This window comes from Phalangium opilio, unplaced genomic scaffold (genome assembly GCF_054372755.1).
Source record: "Phalangium opilio isolate 3A_F unplaced genomic scaffold, DU_Popi_V2 ptg000013l_1, whole genome shotgun sequence".
Lineage (NCBI taxonomy): Eukaryota > Metazoa > Arthropoda > Arachnida > Opiliones > Phalangiidae > Phalangium > Phalangium opilio.
Window position 1 is genome coordinate 225,001 of NW_028324148.1, and position 17,937 is coordinate 242,937.

The following is a 17,937-nucleotide window of genomic DNA, read 5'->3' on the forward strand; positions in this document are numbered from 1 at the left end:
CGACGCCGTAAGAAAAGTTTACGGCGCCTCTCGTGTCGTGAAGGCACTGCTATGTCGCGAACGAAATCGCATCTGCAGCGAGTAAGTAAAGAAACGATGAAAGTAGTGGTATTTCACCGGCGGCCGCGAGCGACCTCCCACTTATGCTACACCTCTCATGTCTCTTCACAGAGTCACACTAGAGTCAACCCCAACAGGGTCTTCTTTCCCAGCTGTTTTTGCCAAGCCCGTTCCCTTGGCTGTGGTTTCGCTAGATAGTAAATAGGGACATCAGTTGCAATTTGTTTATTCACCCATATCGTTTGCACATGACGGGGGATGAGCCTGCCTCATAGAGATGTGAAATTACCGTAATTTTTAAAAACGGTAATTTACCGGGTAAATTACCGATTGAAATTTTGGGTATTTTTTGGTATATTTTCCTGTGCTTACAATGCATTACTTAAAACAAAGTTTAATTGTGAGCACTGTCTGACTCCTTTACACGTATTTGCGGCTTTTGCTACAAAGACAGCAGCCGTGGCCTTTCTAATCTGATTTTTAATTAAAGATCTATTAAAAGACTAATTTCTAGCGAATTACTGACTAGCGAATAGCGTCTGGTGAGTCATTTTGGAAGTAAACACAGAAATGATTGATCATTTAAGTGTTAAATGAACATTTAATGCGTAATAAAAAGGTTTGGTAATTTACCACGGTAATTTACCGGTAAATTACCATTGTAAAATTACGGTAAGATATAAAACGGTAATTTACGCGGTAGTTGGTAAATTACCGGTAATTTACGGACGGTAAATTACCGACTCACATCTCTACTGCCTCATCATCGTCCCAGCTAGCTAGCTAGAGCACGACAAAGGAAACGGAAAGCTTCAAACAGCGAGAGCGGAGTAGTACTCGCATAGTGAATTTATTAAGTTCCTGATGGGAAGTTTGACTGCAGGTAAATCAAGATAGTTCTCATTTATATTATTCCGCGTTGGACGATTGCGTATTCGAGTACCGAATAAGGGACATTCACACAAATAGTGAAGGGAATCTGGGAGCACGGCAGTGCTCCCAGCCAAGTCGAGCACTGACATCCTTTACTCGAATCAACTCGTGGCACTTTTAAGCCCACTGTAACTTCGTGATGGGTACAGGTAAAAGCCTGAAATTTTGCTTGCCGCGAGGACTGTCAATCGTAGCTATAGTTTCCAAATTTCAAATTCCTACCCTATATACTTTTCGAAATATCGCAGGTGAATTTTACCTTATTTTGTCACTCACTCACTCACTCTCCGATCATCAAAATTCTAAGGTACTTCTAAAGGAGATAGAAACTTAAAATTCAGGATTTAGTTTTCATTTATTTTATAAAGCACAGAAAAATTAAAACATCCCGAAATTTTTATAAAATTGTTCTTTAGTTCTTTATTTTAAAACTAGATGGCGCTGCCGTCTTTTCAACAGAAATAGTGTGTGTTCTTGATGAAAGGACGTAATGGTCCGAAGTTAAACGAAAGTTATATATATATTAAAGCTAATAGGAGTTGTAGTTTAAAAGAAATGTGTCGTAACTGATGCTACATTCTTATATTAGGATATCACGTACAATCGTTATTGCACATTCTCTGCCGGTCGAAAGGGGTAATTCAGCGTAAATATGGACAAACGTTAGCGATTTATATTGGCAGACGAAGTAGCACGAGAGGGTCTTGTTTTAATATAACTACCGAAGTACCACGAGAGGGTCTTGTTTTAATATAACTACCGAAGTATAACGAGAGGGTCTACAAAAAGAAGTGAGATCCTATGAAAAACATTAACATGTGCAAAAATGGGCCAAGCCTCGCTTCGTGCCCTCTCCGCCGTAAAACGTTCTGAGATCCCATGTAGAGCCAAGTCTGCCTTTTGTTCTCATTCAATCGCCAATTGAACAATTATGTTATAATTTAAGTCCTTTTCCAAATTAATAACCAATATTCTTTGACTCTATCATTATTATACATCTTTGTTCGTATCAAAAATATCGTGACTTGGCAAGCGCAGGTGTACATAAAGTTATGCATAACTCGCCTTATAAACTTGAAAATAGGGTTATGTATAACTCACCATATAATTTGTACATAGGGTTGTGCATGACTAATCTTATAAACTTGTACACATCCCCTCGACCATAAACGATATAGTGAATATCCCTTCGATTATTTTAAAATCGGCAACGATTTAGTGAATATCCCCTCGACCTCCTTTTAATATTACTTACCTGCGGTTATTAATTTGGAAAAAGACTTAAATTATAACATAATTGTTCAATTGGCGATTGAATGAGAACAAAAGGCAGACTTGGCTCTACATGGGATCTCAGAACGTTTTACGGCGGAGAGGGCACGAAGCGAGGCTTGACCCATTTTTGTACATGTTAATGTTTTTCATAGGATCAGCCTTTTCCTGACCACAGACGCAAAGATCGTCTTCGCGCAAATTAAATTTATTCAAATAATTTGGAAACTGCCCATGACCACTCATAACCTGACTTATGAAATGGTCAAGGACAGATACTTTCTCCCTAACTTCCTTTCTAAAGCCAAAAGTGATTCGTCCCTTTTCAGAGCAGGTCCAATCTTCCTGCCACCTGTCAAGACTGAAGGCATGAAGATTTGCATTAATAGCCTCTTTCGTGATAGCCACTTCGTAAGTAATTTGTGAGTGATTACACGCATCCTTAGCAAGACGGTCCGCGCGCTCATTTCCGGGGACGCCGTTATGTGCCTTAATCCAGGAAAGGTTAATGCTAATATTTCTATTCTGAATGGTAGTCATTAAGTCTCTTATGTCCCTCGTCAATTTTAATTTATTTTTACTGCCCATAATAGAGTACACAGCAACCTGCTATCCGAGAAGATGCTCACAGGACTCCCCGGGTTTATATTTACTCTTACCCATTCTGACGCTAGTTTTACTGCTACAAATTCAGCCTCAAATATATTGGCCCAATCACTAATCTTTTCTTTCTTATTAAAGGTTTCCACACCATCGAACAGGACACAGAATGCAGAACCCACTCCGCAATCGGACTTGGATGCATAAGTAAAGATTTCTACGTTTTTACCTATAGGCTCAATATCTGAGGTGGGGACCTCATAATTCACCGCAGGATGCAAGTCCCATACGTCAACTCTTTCCAATAGGTTTGGAAACTCAAAATAAACGCCACTAATAATGCCCTTTTCTTTACAGCTAAAAATTCTATACAGAGCGGATTCTTCGGCAATGGTGTACGCAACAGGCATTACGCCCGCCATCACGCACAACGCGTCATTCGAGACAGTACGGTACCCTGAAACTATTCTTAGAAAGGGGATACGTTGTACGGACTGCCGTTTCCTTCGCAGTAAACTGTTCTCAGTCTGACGCCACCATGCCCCACATGCGTACGTAATCGACCTTTCTATGCCCCTTTTATAGATACTTTTTAAATCCTGCCCTTTTATTCCCCAGGACGCTTTTGCCACTCGTGCTAATTTGGCAACAATTATTGCGATTTTATCCTTCAGGTAAGTAACGTGCGGTAGGAAGTTCAGCCTATCATCCAGCACAACCCCTAAGTAAACCATTGTATTAACATTTCTAATAGTTACCCCGTTTATTTTAAAAATAGGTTTTCGTTCCATACGGCTTTTGCAGGCGATTGTCAGAGCACTCATTTTGCTCTCGGCAAAGGTAAGTTTAAAGTTTTTTCTCCATGTTTTTAGTGGTAATAACGCGTTATTTACAGATTCCTCTAACTGCCTTCTGGATTTGCCCCAGGAAATAACAACAAGATCGTCTGCAAAAGCCTGCAGATGACACCTATACCCTAAATTTAGCTCCAACGCTTTATCCGCTATTAAATTCCAGAGAATGGGCCCACTACATGAGCCCTGGGGGCAACCTTTAGTAGCTATTCTCTCGATATGGGTAGAGGGGGTATCAAATATCACAAGGCGCTCGCTAAAATAATAAGCAAAGACTGAAAACAAATTTCTAGGACAGTCAACCTCCTGCAGCCTGGCAAGCACATATGGCCACCATACATTGTCAAACGCCCCCTGAATGTCAATGGAAATTATAGCCACATGGTTTCCTTCCCTCCGTTTTTCCCCGACTAAGTCCAAGATATTTTTAGTTGCGTCTGTTGTTGACACCCCATGTCTAAACCCATACTGGGATTTGTTAAGATGACCTCTACTAGACAGATGGTAGTAGAGCCTATTTGTTAAAAGCTTGTCATAGACCTTTCCTACAGTGGACAACAAGCAAATGGGACGGTACGCTTTGGGATCACTACCGTCTCTACCTTTTTCGACAAAAGGATCACTTTAGAGATCTTCCAACATTTTGGAAAGAGACCAAGCCTCAGACGGGCATTAAAGATATCGGTACAGCCTCAAAAACCCTTTGGGAGATCTCGATGGTGATACCATCTAAGCCCGGGGCCTTGCCCTTACTAAAACCCTGAATTACGCCCTCAATCTCAGGTTTTTCGAAATAAGAGTCATCTGGCGTGAGTGGTGGGATTATAGAATTTAATCTTACTTGGGTATGCTCAACGCTGTCCTCACATATATTATCATCCTGAAAAAAGTTCTCTTATAATGTGTTGATTGTTTCCTCAAAAGACGAAGTCAAACTCCCATCCTTTTTCCTTACAGATTGGATTTCCGTTGGTTTTATACACTTCCCAGAAACAATCTTATAGGGGTACTAAAAGGGTTATTGTCCTGTTTAGAACAAAAATCTTCCCATGATTTCCGTTTACATTCATTCATTAATCTTTTGTACTGCGCATGCGCCCTATTATATCTAACTTTTCTCTCCTGTCTTAATTTCCTAGACCTAGTCTTTTACATAAGACGCCGTAAGGGCCTAACTTTTTTTCGAGTTATTGAAATTTCCCTGTTCCACCAGGGAACAGCCCTGCGTTCAAGCGGTCGCACATGTTTTACGGTAGCTTGACACGTTCGCGAGAGAATGCCCATAAATTTTGTTATTGTGGCTTCCATCTCTAAGATGTTGGCCATATTTAACTCAAAATCCCTGAAACTCCTACCCACGGCAGTAATAAAGGCGGTCCAGTCGACGTTCCTCAGGGAGTATCTATAGGAGATTGCTCGTGAAATCCTATGCCCTATTGTGCTAAATTTTATGTAGCGATGATCGCTACAGATAACTATGTCAGGTATTTCCCAGTTTTCTTAAAAATTTAGCAGTGCGTTGGAAACCAACGTCAGGTCTATCCAGCTTTCTCCGTTACTTGAAGAAAAGGATGCTAAGGAATCGTTATCATTACAAATATGCAGACTTAGGGTGTTACTAAAGTCTAAAACTGCGTCACCTCTATCATCTGTACAGGGGTGAGCCCCATAGCGCATGCTTTGCGTTAAAGTCCCCGCAGATTAAAATATTTGGAGAATCGATACTTTCGAGGTAAGTCTGTATTTCCCATAAAAGTGGGGCGATATCCTGAGAGGGTGGAGCGTACATTGAAACCATAACATAATCTTTGTCACAGTACTTTACATTAAGAGCAACGTAGAGTTCTGTAATCCTAAGTGCTATAACGTCCATGTCCCTATTAGCACAAACGCACGCGGCTTTCCCAATTCCTGTAGCACAAAAGGTCCTTACTCCTAACGAGAACCCTGCGATAGTGCCAGCAAGCAGGTAAGGTTCTTGAATAAACACTAAATCTATATTATCGGATAAAAATTGCTGCTGCAATTGTTCTGTTGCGGCTTTTGACCTGTTCAAATTGATTTGGAGGCATTTAAAGGGCGCGGAACTCCTTATACCTATGTTAGTGCTTACATCACGGGGATCTGGACTGCCCATAATCAATCCGAGCTTTCCTATACTCAAACGCGAAACTATAATGCATATCCAGCGCCCCATGATTTGTACGATATTCTGTCCCTCTCGTCGCGTTGCTTTCTGAGCATTTTCTACAGTGCTTAGTTTCGGATTTACAAACTGAAGCCATGTACTCCCCCGCAAGATGTACATAACTGCGCCGTACTCTTACATTTTTGGTCGTGTGTCCAATCCCGCAACACATAAAGCACCTCTGAACTTTAAAATATTCCTTTATAGGGCAGATCTCCCACCCCAATTTGAATTTCCCCAGTTCAATTAGACCTTTAAAGTTATGTGGACTAACCTCGAAAATAAAATTCATGTTTAGATTCCTTGATGCGAAACTAAAAAGCAACTTTAGGTCAGCTTCTAGTAATGCACCGTTACTTTGCGCGACTGGTTCGGAGTCAAGAGAAAACACGTTTTTTCATTTGCGATAAAAGGCAACAGGAAGTGTGACGGATGGAATCACTAATCCAACACCTAGCACCATTCGGAACAGACTTTTCTTCAAACATCTTGCAGTAAACGTTCTCACGAGTTCCAGAACAAATTTTAAGCGAATTAAGTTTTATCAAGAACTTTGCTAAATCTTCATGGCACAATATTTTTGAAGGGAACTCTGGGATAAGAGGGTGCTTTGTTATTGACCTGTTCATTATTCTCAGTGAAACGTTAAATTCGGTACAAATTGCTATTAAAATAACAACACCCCCAGTCTCATAGTTAATCTTTAACATTTTCATGCCATCTTCAAAATTTATCGCCCAATCCTTAGGAAAATCATAGGATGAGAATGTATCTTCGACCAGTGCTTTTTTCAATGTTAAAACTGTTTCAGCATGAGACACTAACTCAACGGCATTTGCTCCAACAACGAATGGGATATGCTGATGGCTACACTCGTTTAGTACATCAATGGAACGATAATCATCAAATACTGACAAATGCTGATCATTTGATTGTTGATCAGAAAAGGTGGTTTTCCCATAATCATGATCAAGGAGATTTTGTAGTATTGGTTTTGGAACAGTTTCCGTAGATTTTTTATTATATATCTTCACAGGGGCTCGTTCATGTGTAACTGCATTATCAATAATATCAATATTTTGGGGCATATGTACATCCACCGCGTTTACAAGTGACGCTGATATAACGGCGAAGTCCTCGTTGGCAGAATTGAGATTTTCTACCGCTGACATTAGTATTGGTATTCGTTGGGTTGTTTTGGATACTTCAGGAAAATGATCTACCTTTGTTTCTTGTTCCTTTAGAATTGACACTGGGGGTTTGATTATCTTCACAACTAAAAAAAGGGTGTGTGAATATTTGATACGTAACAAATTTGGATATAAATAAAAATACATACCTGGGGGTTTTGGATATTTAAGCCATAATTGGCCTTTAAAAAATTCATCGTTTAAGTGTTTTGAGCACAAAAACGTATCATAATTGACGTTATTAACATTAAAGCCAGGTTTAAACTGTGATAGCCACTTAACCCATTGAATACAGTACTCAGATTTCTGTTTAAGCTTTGGAAATGCAACAAATTTCACTCCTTGCATGTGCGGTTTATGTGAATACCGGCTATCACTGTTACAGTTCGGAAATACACAGTGCTTATTCTTACCCATTTTACTTTAATAACTACCAAATTAAAATAATTTGACGAAAAGCGAACCAGAGATAATGTTTTACACCATTACCCTTTATAAGTTCAAATATTCTACTTTATTTGTTCTCCCGCAGATGGCGTTAGCAAAACCGGAAATAACCGCTCCAATTTGTCCCCAATTTTTTTCTCTCTCTCAGAATGCCATCCCCTCCTATTTTTCCACCCCCTTCTTGTTACAACTAGTGGATGTCTCGCTTTGTGCGTGCAAAGGTACGGCTGTTAAGTCCTGGATTGTTCACTATTTCGTTCATGGTTAGCCTTAAGTACGCAGATAGCGACGGACGATGCAGACGACAACGATATTAATACACTTTCCCAACCCCGGTTGAACTTTTATAATTCGCTTTATATCCGAACGGTGGCGCGTTGACAAAAACGAGGTAAAATCTCAGACTCTCGCTGATTGGACGAATTCAAAATTTTTACTACTCAACTTGTTTTTAAGGGTAAATGGACGACTTACACTAGTTAACCATAGAGAAACCTACTTCCCCCTATTTACTTCTGCATGGAGTTAATGAATAGCAATTATCTGCTACAAAAATGAACAAATAAATCAAAAAACAATTATTAAAAATTGGGCTTTGTGACTTTAAACTATCCTAACACGAAATTGAAAAAAAGAAGTCACACCTCCCCATATAAAAATAAAATTGGTTAAAATAATTGGGTCAGTAAAATCCGCTTGGAATGAATATATTGGTTGTCAAATACTAGCTCCCTTTTCAGCTAGCTAGCTAATTGGACCAAGTCATCTTGCGACTTATTGCCACTTATCTAACGCCTTTACACTACTAGTAATTTTATTACTAGTAATTTTGTGAGGGTCAGTTGTTAGTCATGTGAGAGATAAGCAATATAATTTAATAAATACCAATTATCCAAGAATAATTTAATGACCCATTTAAGTATGACCGTTCCAAATGTCTTGAAACATTTTTGTTGCAAGATATTTTGACGAGGAAATTAATCGCGTCTGTGATTCGTTCATGGGACTAGTGGAAGTTCCTAAAGCAGACGCACAAACGTTATTTAAAAAATTTCTGGAACTTTAAGAGCGGATATGTCTTTCCAACGTATATTTTATCTTAAATTTCCGATCACAAATGCGGCATTTAAAATCGTCATGCTGCTTGCCAAAAATTGATGCTTTAAATATTTGTTTTATGGAATGTATTTTTCCTAATATCGCTTTTATCGATAAAATTATTCACTAGAATATTAAGGGGAATGTTGTCAGCCAAACCTTTATAAACGTGTATCATAGCCAAGTTGTTTAACCTCAGTTGGCCCACAGTGTTTCGTAAATATTTTTTTGGCCTTTTTAAAGCGCTAAAAGATCTTTCTGCAGTGGCAGAGCTTACCGGTAACGTTAGCAAAACTCTTAAAAGCTTAGTTAGTTCTGATAGCATGGTCTTCATTCGCGCTCAAGTAAAAACGAAATGACATCAGCTACATGACAAAGCCTCTTTTTTTCAGACGTCGCAGCATCTAGAAACATGTCTCTGTGTAACAACAGGCGGTTTTTGTCAAAGTCCGATCCATAGAAATTTGTTATAGTATCTACGAGACCTTTTTTCATCATTGTATTCGATGTTTAACTTAAAATTCTCAGCTTCCGCTATCTTTTCGTTTAAATTGTCGATTTGTTCTTGGGTTGACGGGAAAGATATCTTTTCTTGCGACTTCCTGGATTTGTTCACCGTTCCATTACCTTTCTTGCCAAATTTTGACCTACTTTTCGTCACACCAAATTCCGAATCATTTTCGTGATCACTTTCAACGTAATTCCCATTTATGTAAGCGTATTCGGCGAGGTCGTAAGCCGGTGTTTGAAACAGAACGATGTCGTCTAAATCATCTTCAGCATCATCAAGTGATTTTGGTACACTGACAACCTTCTCACTTGGAATTGTAACAGCTTTTTCTGATGTCAAATTTTTTGCATTCTTTTCGAAAACTTCATAATTGGATTTGTATTCTAGAGCCTAAAATATTGAGTACTCGTTCATTTAAGGCCGCTTATGGGACCAAGGCTTAGCGTTGAGAAAGGGGCGGGCTGATGGGCAAGGTCAATGTCCCTCTACACCAAGGCTTAAGGAGGGCTGGCAAATCGCGAGTGTCACTCGCATTGCGAAAGATTTTTCGTCTCTCTTAAAGAAGTCTCTCGCGCCGAAACAGTGAGACAAGAATGAGTGACTTGTTAGCACTCGTGGCTTGAGAGTTTCATGCACGTGAATGACAATATCTCACTCTCGCGAAATAATGTTTTACTAAAAGAGTGATAAGGTTTCTTTCACCAATGCCTCTTTCAATTGTCGGGAGTGACTTTCATAAGTCGAGACGAAATCACTCTTAAGGCCTTTCAAATATAAAAAATTCGAGAACTTCACTCTCACTCAGAGAATGAAAATTATATATCCGTTTGAAAGTGATTTTTTATCGAGCGAGTCCTGTTTTAACATGAAATGTTTACTGGTAAAATCTGGTTTAGGAAATCTACTAGATGGACGTGTTTGAGTAACAAAGAATCTCTAACGAGGGAGTCGTCACTTAGCGTTATTCTAGGAGAGCGGTCGCTTTCTTAGATAAGACTTGATACTGCCTCTAATGCTAAAGGAGGGTTCTTTGATTGGCCGTAACTTTTTTCGTATTGTGTTTGCTGCTTTGAAATTTTGCCAGTGAACTACAATTTGGGCCCTAATTTTGTGATTAAAATTTCAAAAAGATCCATCTAATAGTTAATTTAATAAAAATGAAGTTGCTAAGGGTGGTTTTAGAATCCATAAATTGAGTCAGACATTTCGTGAAAAATACTATATTCTTCCCTAGAGGTAACATGGGATTTTTTTGAAAAATGACCTTAATTGGGATAGTGCATAAAGAAAACTGTTCATTCGTTACGTTTGGGAACCATCTTAAATGAAAGATAACAGTCCATAGACGTGCCATCAATTAGGTTCAATATGAAAAATTAAGTTTAAGTATTGATTTTTATCATTAAAAACACTTTCTGTTTTGTTATTTTTATTAATTCCCATCTTTTATAGTAACACGCTAACACATATGGGATATCTTCGACTTCTACATCAATGTCTTCTCAAAGGCCATTCGCCATACACATGTTATGTAAAACAACAATGCCATAATGATATGTGCCGCGAATTTCTTATTGTAATGGAGAACCCTAGCCTTTAGCAAACACCGAAAACGTTGCTTTAGACATCCATTACACTTTTCAATGGTATATCTAGCCTTAAAAAAAATGACATAAACCGAATTCGGGCCCTGTTATGGGGACCAATAACCATGGAGTTAATGGACAGCCACTATCTTCTACAAAAATTAAAAAGAATAAATAAATCAAAAAACAATTATTAAAAATAAGGCTTTGTGACTTTAAACTATCCCAACTCGAAATTGAAAAAAAAAACAGCCACACCTCCCCATATAAAATTAAATTGTTTAAAATAATTGGGTCAGTAAAATCTAATATTTTTGTAGCACCCTAGGAGCGAAGGCACTCGGCGTTGCCCGTCAGCCCGTCGGGGCATTTTTTATTACTTTTCACGCGCACATTATTCCATAAAGAAGGGATTTTTGTTTTTGGCCAACATTTAAAAAGATGGCAACAAATTGAACCCAAAAGACCATTCAGCCCGTCTATAGGTTAAAGGAAACCCTGGTACTAAATATCTTTGAAATCAGTTGAACCGCGCGGACTTTGTTGCATAGAGAAGAGTTTTTACATTTCTGGGCGCCATTTTATAATATGGCGGGGGATTGAAAAAATCTTTCTTAGTACGCGCCTACTACTTACGAGTAACGTTCCTGTTAATTTTCAGCCTTCTAGGGCAAGCGGTTTGGGCTGGGCGTTGATCATCAGTCAGTCAGTCAGGACTTTGATTTATATAGTTATAGATATTTTTTTTTGTAACTTAATTAACTGGGGTTTTTGTCTGCAGACATTTTTTTCCAAATAAATGATTTTTTTTGTTTAATCTTTAATGTTTCTTTTATATGTTAATTGTGATTAGTTTTATTGCAATTAGAATAAAATTTGATATTCTTGTGAAATAATTTCTTTTCTCAATTTACAAGCCTATACAATCAATCAACCGAATATTGACAGGTAAAGAGAGAAGAGCGGGATAAACCAGCTCCTCCCCGCTTGAGTGGCCGCCATTTTGGATCGGTATACTGGCTGCATATTCTCTGCTGGGACCACCTCTGATAGAACAAAACTAAAGTTGCCTAGATTTTCGAAAGCTTCTTGTACCATTTTTGAGTTCGACGTGCAAAATTGCATACCCTCTTAATTTTATATAACATTCAAAAACTTTCCAAAAGTTCAATGTTTATTGAAAACTGAAATAGTTGAGAATGTGTCCGAGTCGGGACCACCTCTGATAGAACAAAACCAAAGTTGCACTGATTTTTGAAGGCTTCTCAGAACCATTCTTGAGCGCGACGTGCAATATATATTTCTGTAACTGTATACCCTCTTAATTTTATAAAAGATTTAAATATTTTGCAAAAGTTCAATGTACATTGAAAACTGATATAGTTGAGAATGTGCCCGAGTCAAGACCACCTCTGATAGAACAAAACCAAAGTTGCATAGATTTTTGAAAGCTTCTAAGACCATTCTTGAGTACGACGTGCAACATTGCATACCCTCTTAATTTTATATAACATTCAAATATTTTCCAAAAGTTCAATGTTTATTGAAAACTGAAATAGTTGAGAATGTGTCCGAGTCGGGACCACCTGTGATAGAACAAAACCAAAGTTGCATAGATTTTCGAAGGCTTCTTAGACCATTCTTGAGTACGACGTACGACGTGCAATATTGCATACCCTCTTAATTTTATATAACACTCAAATATTTTCATAAAGTTCAATGTTTATTGAAAACTGAAATAGTTGAGAATGTGTCCGAGTCGGGACCACCTCTGATAGAACAAAACCAAAGTTGCATAGATTTTAGAACGCTTCTTAGACCATTCTTGAGCGCGACGTGCAATATATGTATCTGTAACTGTATACCTTCTTAATATTATATAACATTTAAATGTTTTGCAAAAGTTCAATGAACATTGAAAACTGAAATAGTTGAGAATGTGTCCGAGTCGGGACCACCTCTATTAGAACAAAACTAAAGTTGCCTAGATATTCGAAAGCTTCTTGTAACATTTTTGTGTGCGACGTGCAATATATGTATCTGTTACTGTATACCCTCTTAATTTTATGTAACATTTATTTATTTTGCAAAAGTTCAATGTTTATTGAAAACTGAAATAGTTGAGAATGTGAACGAGTCGGGACCACCTCTGATAGAACAAAACCAAAGTTGCATAGATTTTCGAAGGTTTCTTAGACCATTCTTGAGTACGACGTGCAATATTGCATACCCTCTTAATTTTATATAACACTCAAATATTTTCCGAAAGTTCAATGTTTATTGAAAACTGATATAGTTGAGTATGTGTCCGAGTCGGGACCACCTCTGATAGAACAAAACCAAAGTTGCATAGATTTTCGAAGGCTTCTTAGACCATTCTTGAGAGCGACGTGCAATATTGCATATGCGCTTAATTTTATATAACATTGAAATATTTTCCGTAAGTTCAATGTTTATTGAAAACTGAAATAGTTGAGAATGTGTATTAGGAAATTTTGCGTAGGGTGTCGAGAGAACCAGATCATTCAAAATGATCTTCAACTTCTTATAACGCGTATTTCATCTGTTGGATAATTGAAACATAATTATAATGTCTGTGAAATAATATCTTAATAAAAAGAAATACCTCATCTAAATATTGTAATGCTTGACAATTAATTTAAATTATATTACCTTCGGGGGTCGAATTTAGATTCAAACTGGACATTCTTGGTGGGCTTATCTCACTTGGTGGAAAATCCTTTGGTTTTGACGAGCTGGTGCTAGCGCCATCATTTACATCCGATTCTGCAAATATAAAAATTTAGTAAAAAATGAAAAAATATAACATTATTTTTCAAAATACCTTGCTGAACACTACGCAGTTTATTGACTCTTGCGGATATCTGCTCCACATTAATGACCCTGTAGTGCTTGGCTGCGTTGCTTTCAGAATGGGCCATCACCGCGGACACCATCTCTCGTTCAGTAACGTCTTTGTGCGTCATAGCCGTTTGAATAGCCTTTCTCGACTGAGTGGCTGTTGTTTTCGGTAGATTTGATTGTTCTTCAAATCTATAATATAAGATAGCGTAATTAGCGGTTAGTATAGTACGCTCAAAATAGAACAAGAGATGCAATAGCCTTATTAAGTCTGTCGTAATGTCTAAATCAAAATATTTAATGTTTTATATTATTACCTTGATATATCGTTGGCGGCGTTAATGGGGTTGCCAATTGTGTTAACAAAGACATTTTGCACGATCCGCAAAACGGCATTTGTTGTCTGCACTTTAGGTACCTATAATTGTAATGGTTTTATAATCTCAACGAAAAAAATTTGATTTGAATTTTCTCTGCAAGAAGAAATAACTTACCCGTCAAAAATCCTTTCATAGCGCGGTCTATTGCCAACGTTCCTAATGTGGTGGTGCATGTTTTATGTTTTTGCACCATTACAATAAACATGTCCTCACTTTCGTTCCACTTTCCCTTTCCGAACTCGATAATAGTCAAATTTTCGGGAATACCGACTCTATGCCCATTAGATAATGCAGAATATGCCACAAGATAGCTAGAATTGGCGTATTATAAATTATATATATTAAAGATCTAGTGGTTTTCAGATTATATTACAATTTTAATATGTTTATTGAAAATTACCTCGTCAACTGCACAAAAGAGGATTTGACATATTTTTCCTCTAAAATTTCCAAGTGTTTTTCCATTGTTCTCTTTAATGGCTCCTTCAGGAAAAATTTTAAAGTGTACACAATTTTTTGGGCTCCGTCTCCGTGCACCACTAAATTGAAACGTTTTTGTGCCAACTCGTGGGAAATCGCCCTACTGTTTCCTCGTTTCCAAGCACTCACGCAGTCTTGCAAATGCGTGAGGTAGATGTAAAAATCAGGGTCTAAAACCAAATAAATGTTACAACACGAGTCGTTTTTGGAAAGAATATCTAGAGTTGAGTAACATACCTTCACTTTGAACTGTTGTCCCTGTTCTTACGAACGTTAAAAAACGTTGTAGGGCACTCCATAGGTTTTTGATCCCGTCCGCGGCCATCTACAAAACAAAATATATAAATAAACATGCAAAACAAACAACCGCCATAAAATAACATACTCCTTGTTCTCGATGTAATTGGACAAAGGTCCTTATTCCTTCTTTGTTTTGTAAATATTTTACATCCAATGAATCGGAATTTGCCTTGGTAGCCAAAAAAAAAAGAATAGCTTAGCCCAGGGTTGGCAAGTTTCAAACAAATTGTTTTACACCTTGGTTTAAAACTTGTTTTAAACAGGCATGAAAAAAAACTTTAATTTGTTTAAAACGTTTTAAACAAAAAGTTTAAAACATGTTTTTTTATGGAGAAAATTTCGAATATTTTTAACTCTTTTTTTATTTGAAAATGAGCGAAAAGATTAAATAATAGAAATAATAAGCTCCAGTCGAAACCTTCCAATTATTCGACTGTTTCAAATGTGTGCTTAATTGTTTGGAGACCCTACCAGTTGTTTTATCCATTACCAATCTGTATTGAAGACTGATATTCAAAAATATGATTAAGGATAACTTATTTTGTCATCTACTTAAAGCAAAGCAATAACATTTTTCCTATGTGGTTTCTCTACACTGTTGGTACATTTTACTGTTCTAAAAAGATTACGCGTAATCTATAAAGCCAGGCCTTTGACAGTGCTAAAATTAATACGCCTAATCCGATAACGGAAAACATGAGCTCCTACGAATAAGTAAGGGGTGGTGAAGTTTCAAATGTATGATGAGTTCTGACCAAGAAACTCGGAAGTACGGAAGCGGAAATGACTGAATAGTGGCCACAAAAGAAATCAGGCATTTAGACATTAGGGGTTAAATGTGCAAATTTACGCATCACACTCATTTTGTATCCGCTATTAAAAAAATTATATTTTCCTTTTGAAAAGATCGTTTGCTCTTTTTTGCTTTGGTGCTGCCATCTATGGCAGACCAAAGGTATCAGCAACTTTAAACGGACAATCTTTTTTCCCCTCTTTTCTCCCCTTTCACCCCTCTTTTTTCCCCTTTTTTTCGTGTGCAAAATCCCCTCCTTTTTTGGTGTTTAGAAGCCCCTCCTTTTATGGTGTTTAGAAGCCGGACCGCAGCTATTCAACAGGATTACTGTTGCTATGACTCCCACCTTTTCCCTTTACCCAATCCCCAGTGTCTCTCTTGTTTACATTTTTTTACCGTGTTGTTATTATTATGTCGAGCCTGAGGGGTAATCTATTCAATAATTGATCTAGTTTAATTAATTTTAAAATGAACATATAATTAAATAAACTTCATCTCGGTGCGCCAATCCTTTAACGACAATTATGTATAAATTTATCGTGTATTGTGGCCAAAGGGAGGATTCTAGAAGTAAGCAAGCAAAGGCTTAGCTTCATATAATTAAATAAACTTCATCTCGGTGCGCCAATCCTTTAACGACAATTATGTATAAACTTATCGTGTATTGTGGCCAAAGGGAGGATTCTAGACAGGGTTGGCAACTACCTATCCAGTCCGGTTTAAACCACCTGGTTTAATCCGGATTAATCCACTTAAAAAAATCCACCTAAAATATCCGGCTTAATTATGAATGGGGAAAAAATCAATTTTGTGCCATAAAAATAATTAAAATACAACCAGAAACAAGGCAAAAATATATGAAGCGATAACTAAAAATTACATGATATTATAAATGATAAAACTAATAGTTATGTTAGCAGTTACTGTCCAGTTACAGCTTACAATATATTACCAGTATTACTCGAACTTAAAGCATAACGTGGTTCCAGTGGATCCCCTACAAGTTGACTTTCCTTACGAACTCCAGTCTTGGCCTGGGAAAGCTAGAGGCATTTGTGGGCGGGATTTATACGTCCATGTATAAATCCCGCCCACTAGCCTTTGCCAAGCCAAACCCGGAGTTTAGAAGGAAAGTCCCCTTTTGAGGGATCTACTGGAGCCGCGCTAGTGTTAGGCTCGTGCACTCAGGAAAGAAATAGATTTCATGAAAATATTTTAGCAGTTAAACTAGAAGACGATTTTGTATTTTAACCTGGGCTAGGGGTCGGGGAGTGCCCCAAAACCCAAATAAGAGCTAAACAGAAGTACTTTGCCTTCAAAAAACCTAAAATGACTCGTTTTTTAAAAAATCCGGATAAATCCAATAAAATCCGGTTTAATCCAATAAAAACCACTGGTCTGGATTTTATTCAAATTATCCGGATTTTTGCCAACCCTGATTCTAGCTTCGTTGAGTCCGAGTCTCTTTAACACTTAGAATCATTAGAATTACAGACCTATTTATATCCTCAAAAACCATTCTGATTACAACAGTATTGCTTATTTACCATTCAAACACCGTTCTCGAAACCACAACAACGGGTTTAACATTAAAGGTGATTCAATCTGGAGTCTAGCTGTCTAGGACATTCAGTAAAGAAAATATGAAGCCTGTAATATGTAACACTATTATGAATACGTAAGGAGTATTCCTACTAAGATTAACGGTGAATCAATCTGATTATGACAACTAGGACATTCAGTAATTAAAAGATGAACGTAAAAACACCATTGTGTAATGGTAAGCATTGTTAAATACAACGTTTACAAAACCACTGGTTTTTTACAGACATTCACGATGAATCTGTGCATGGCTAAATTAACTAACATTAACATGTTTTTCTACTAACGGTAATGGTGAATGAATCTGATTATGAACGTATTAATTAAATTCGTAGGTTGGCTTAATTTTCAACTAATGCTGGACAACATAAAATTTCATCTTAAAATATATGAACCTAATATCCGAAAATATGAATTTAATAATTCCTTTTGGACTTGGTTGAATTTTTTTAAATTTTCAAATCTCTGTGAACTCAAATTAATAATGTGAGCTAGAAAATGTTTATGTTGGAAATCATTAGTCTTTAAATAAATAATTTCAATCGTTATGACATGAGTAAGATATTATATTTCATTTAAATATAAAAAGTTGTCTCCACTCCAGTGTCGTCACTTCTGAGTAGATGTCGCCATAGGTTTTCAAAGCGCCAACTTTTAAAATAGATATTGCACAAAACAATTACATGGATAAAGGATACACCTGGGGAAATTTGTTTTCACGCTTAGAGGATAGGCAACTCCCCTAGCGACTTATAATTATTTAACTTCATATGAATATGTT

At 37.3% G+C, this 17,937-nt stretch overlaps 1 long non-coding RNA gene across 1 annotated transcript; it reads left to right on the forward strand.

The window, feature by feature from the left end:
* Positions 1-15,845: 15,845 nt before the first annotated feature.
* LOC149705414 (uncharacterized) lies at positions 15,846-17,704 on the forward strand. The gene is made up of 3 exons (XR_016379783.1): positions 15,846-16,124; positions 17,041-17,334; positions 17,492-17,704. It is a non-coding gene; the product is annotated as an uncharacterized LOC149705414 (long non-coding RNA).
* Positions 17,705-17,937: the final 233 nt, after the last annotated feature.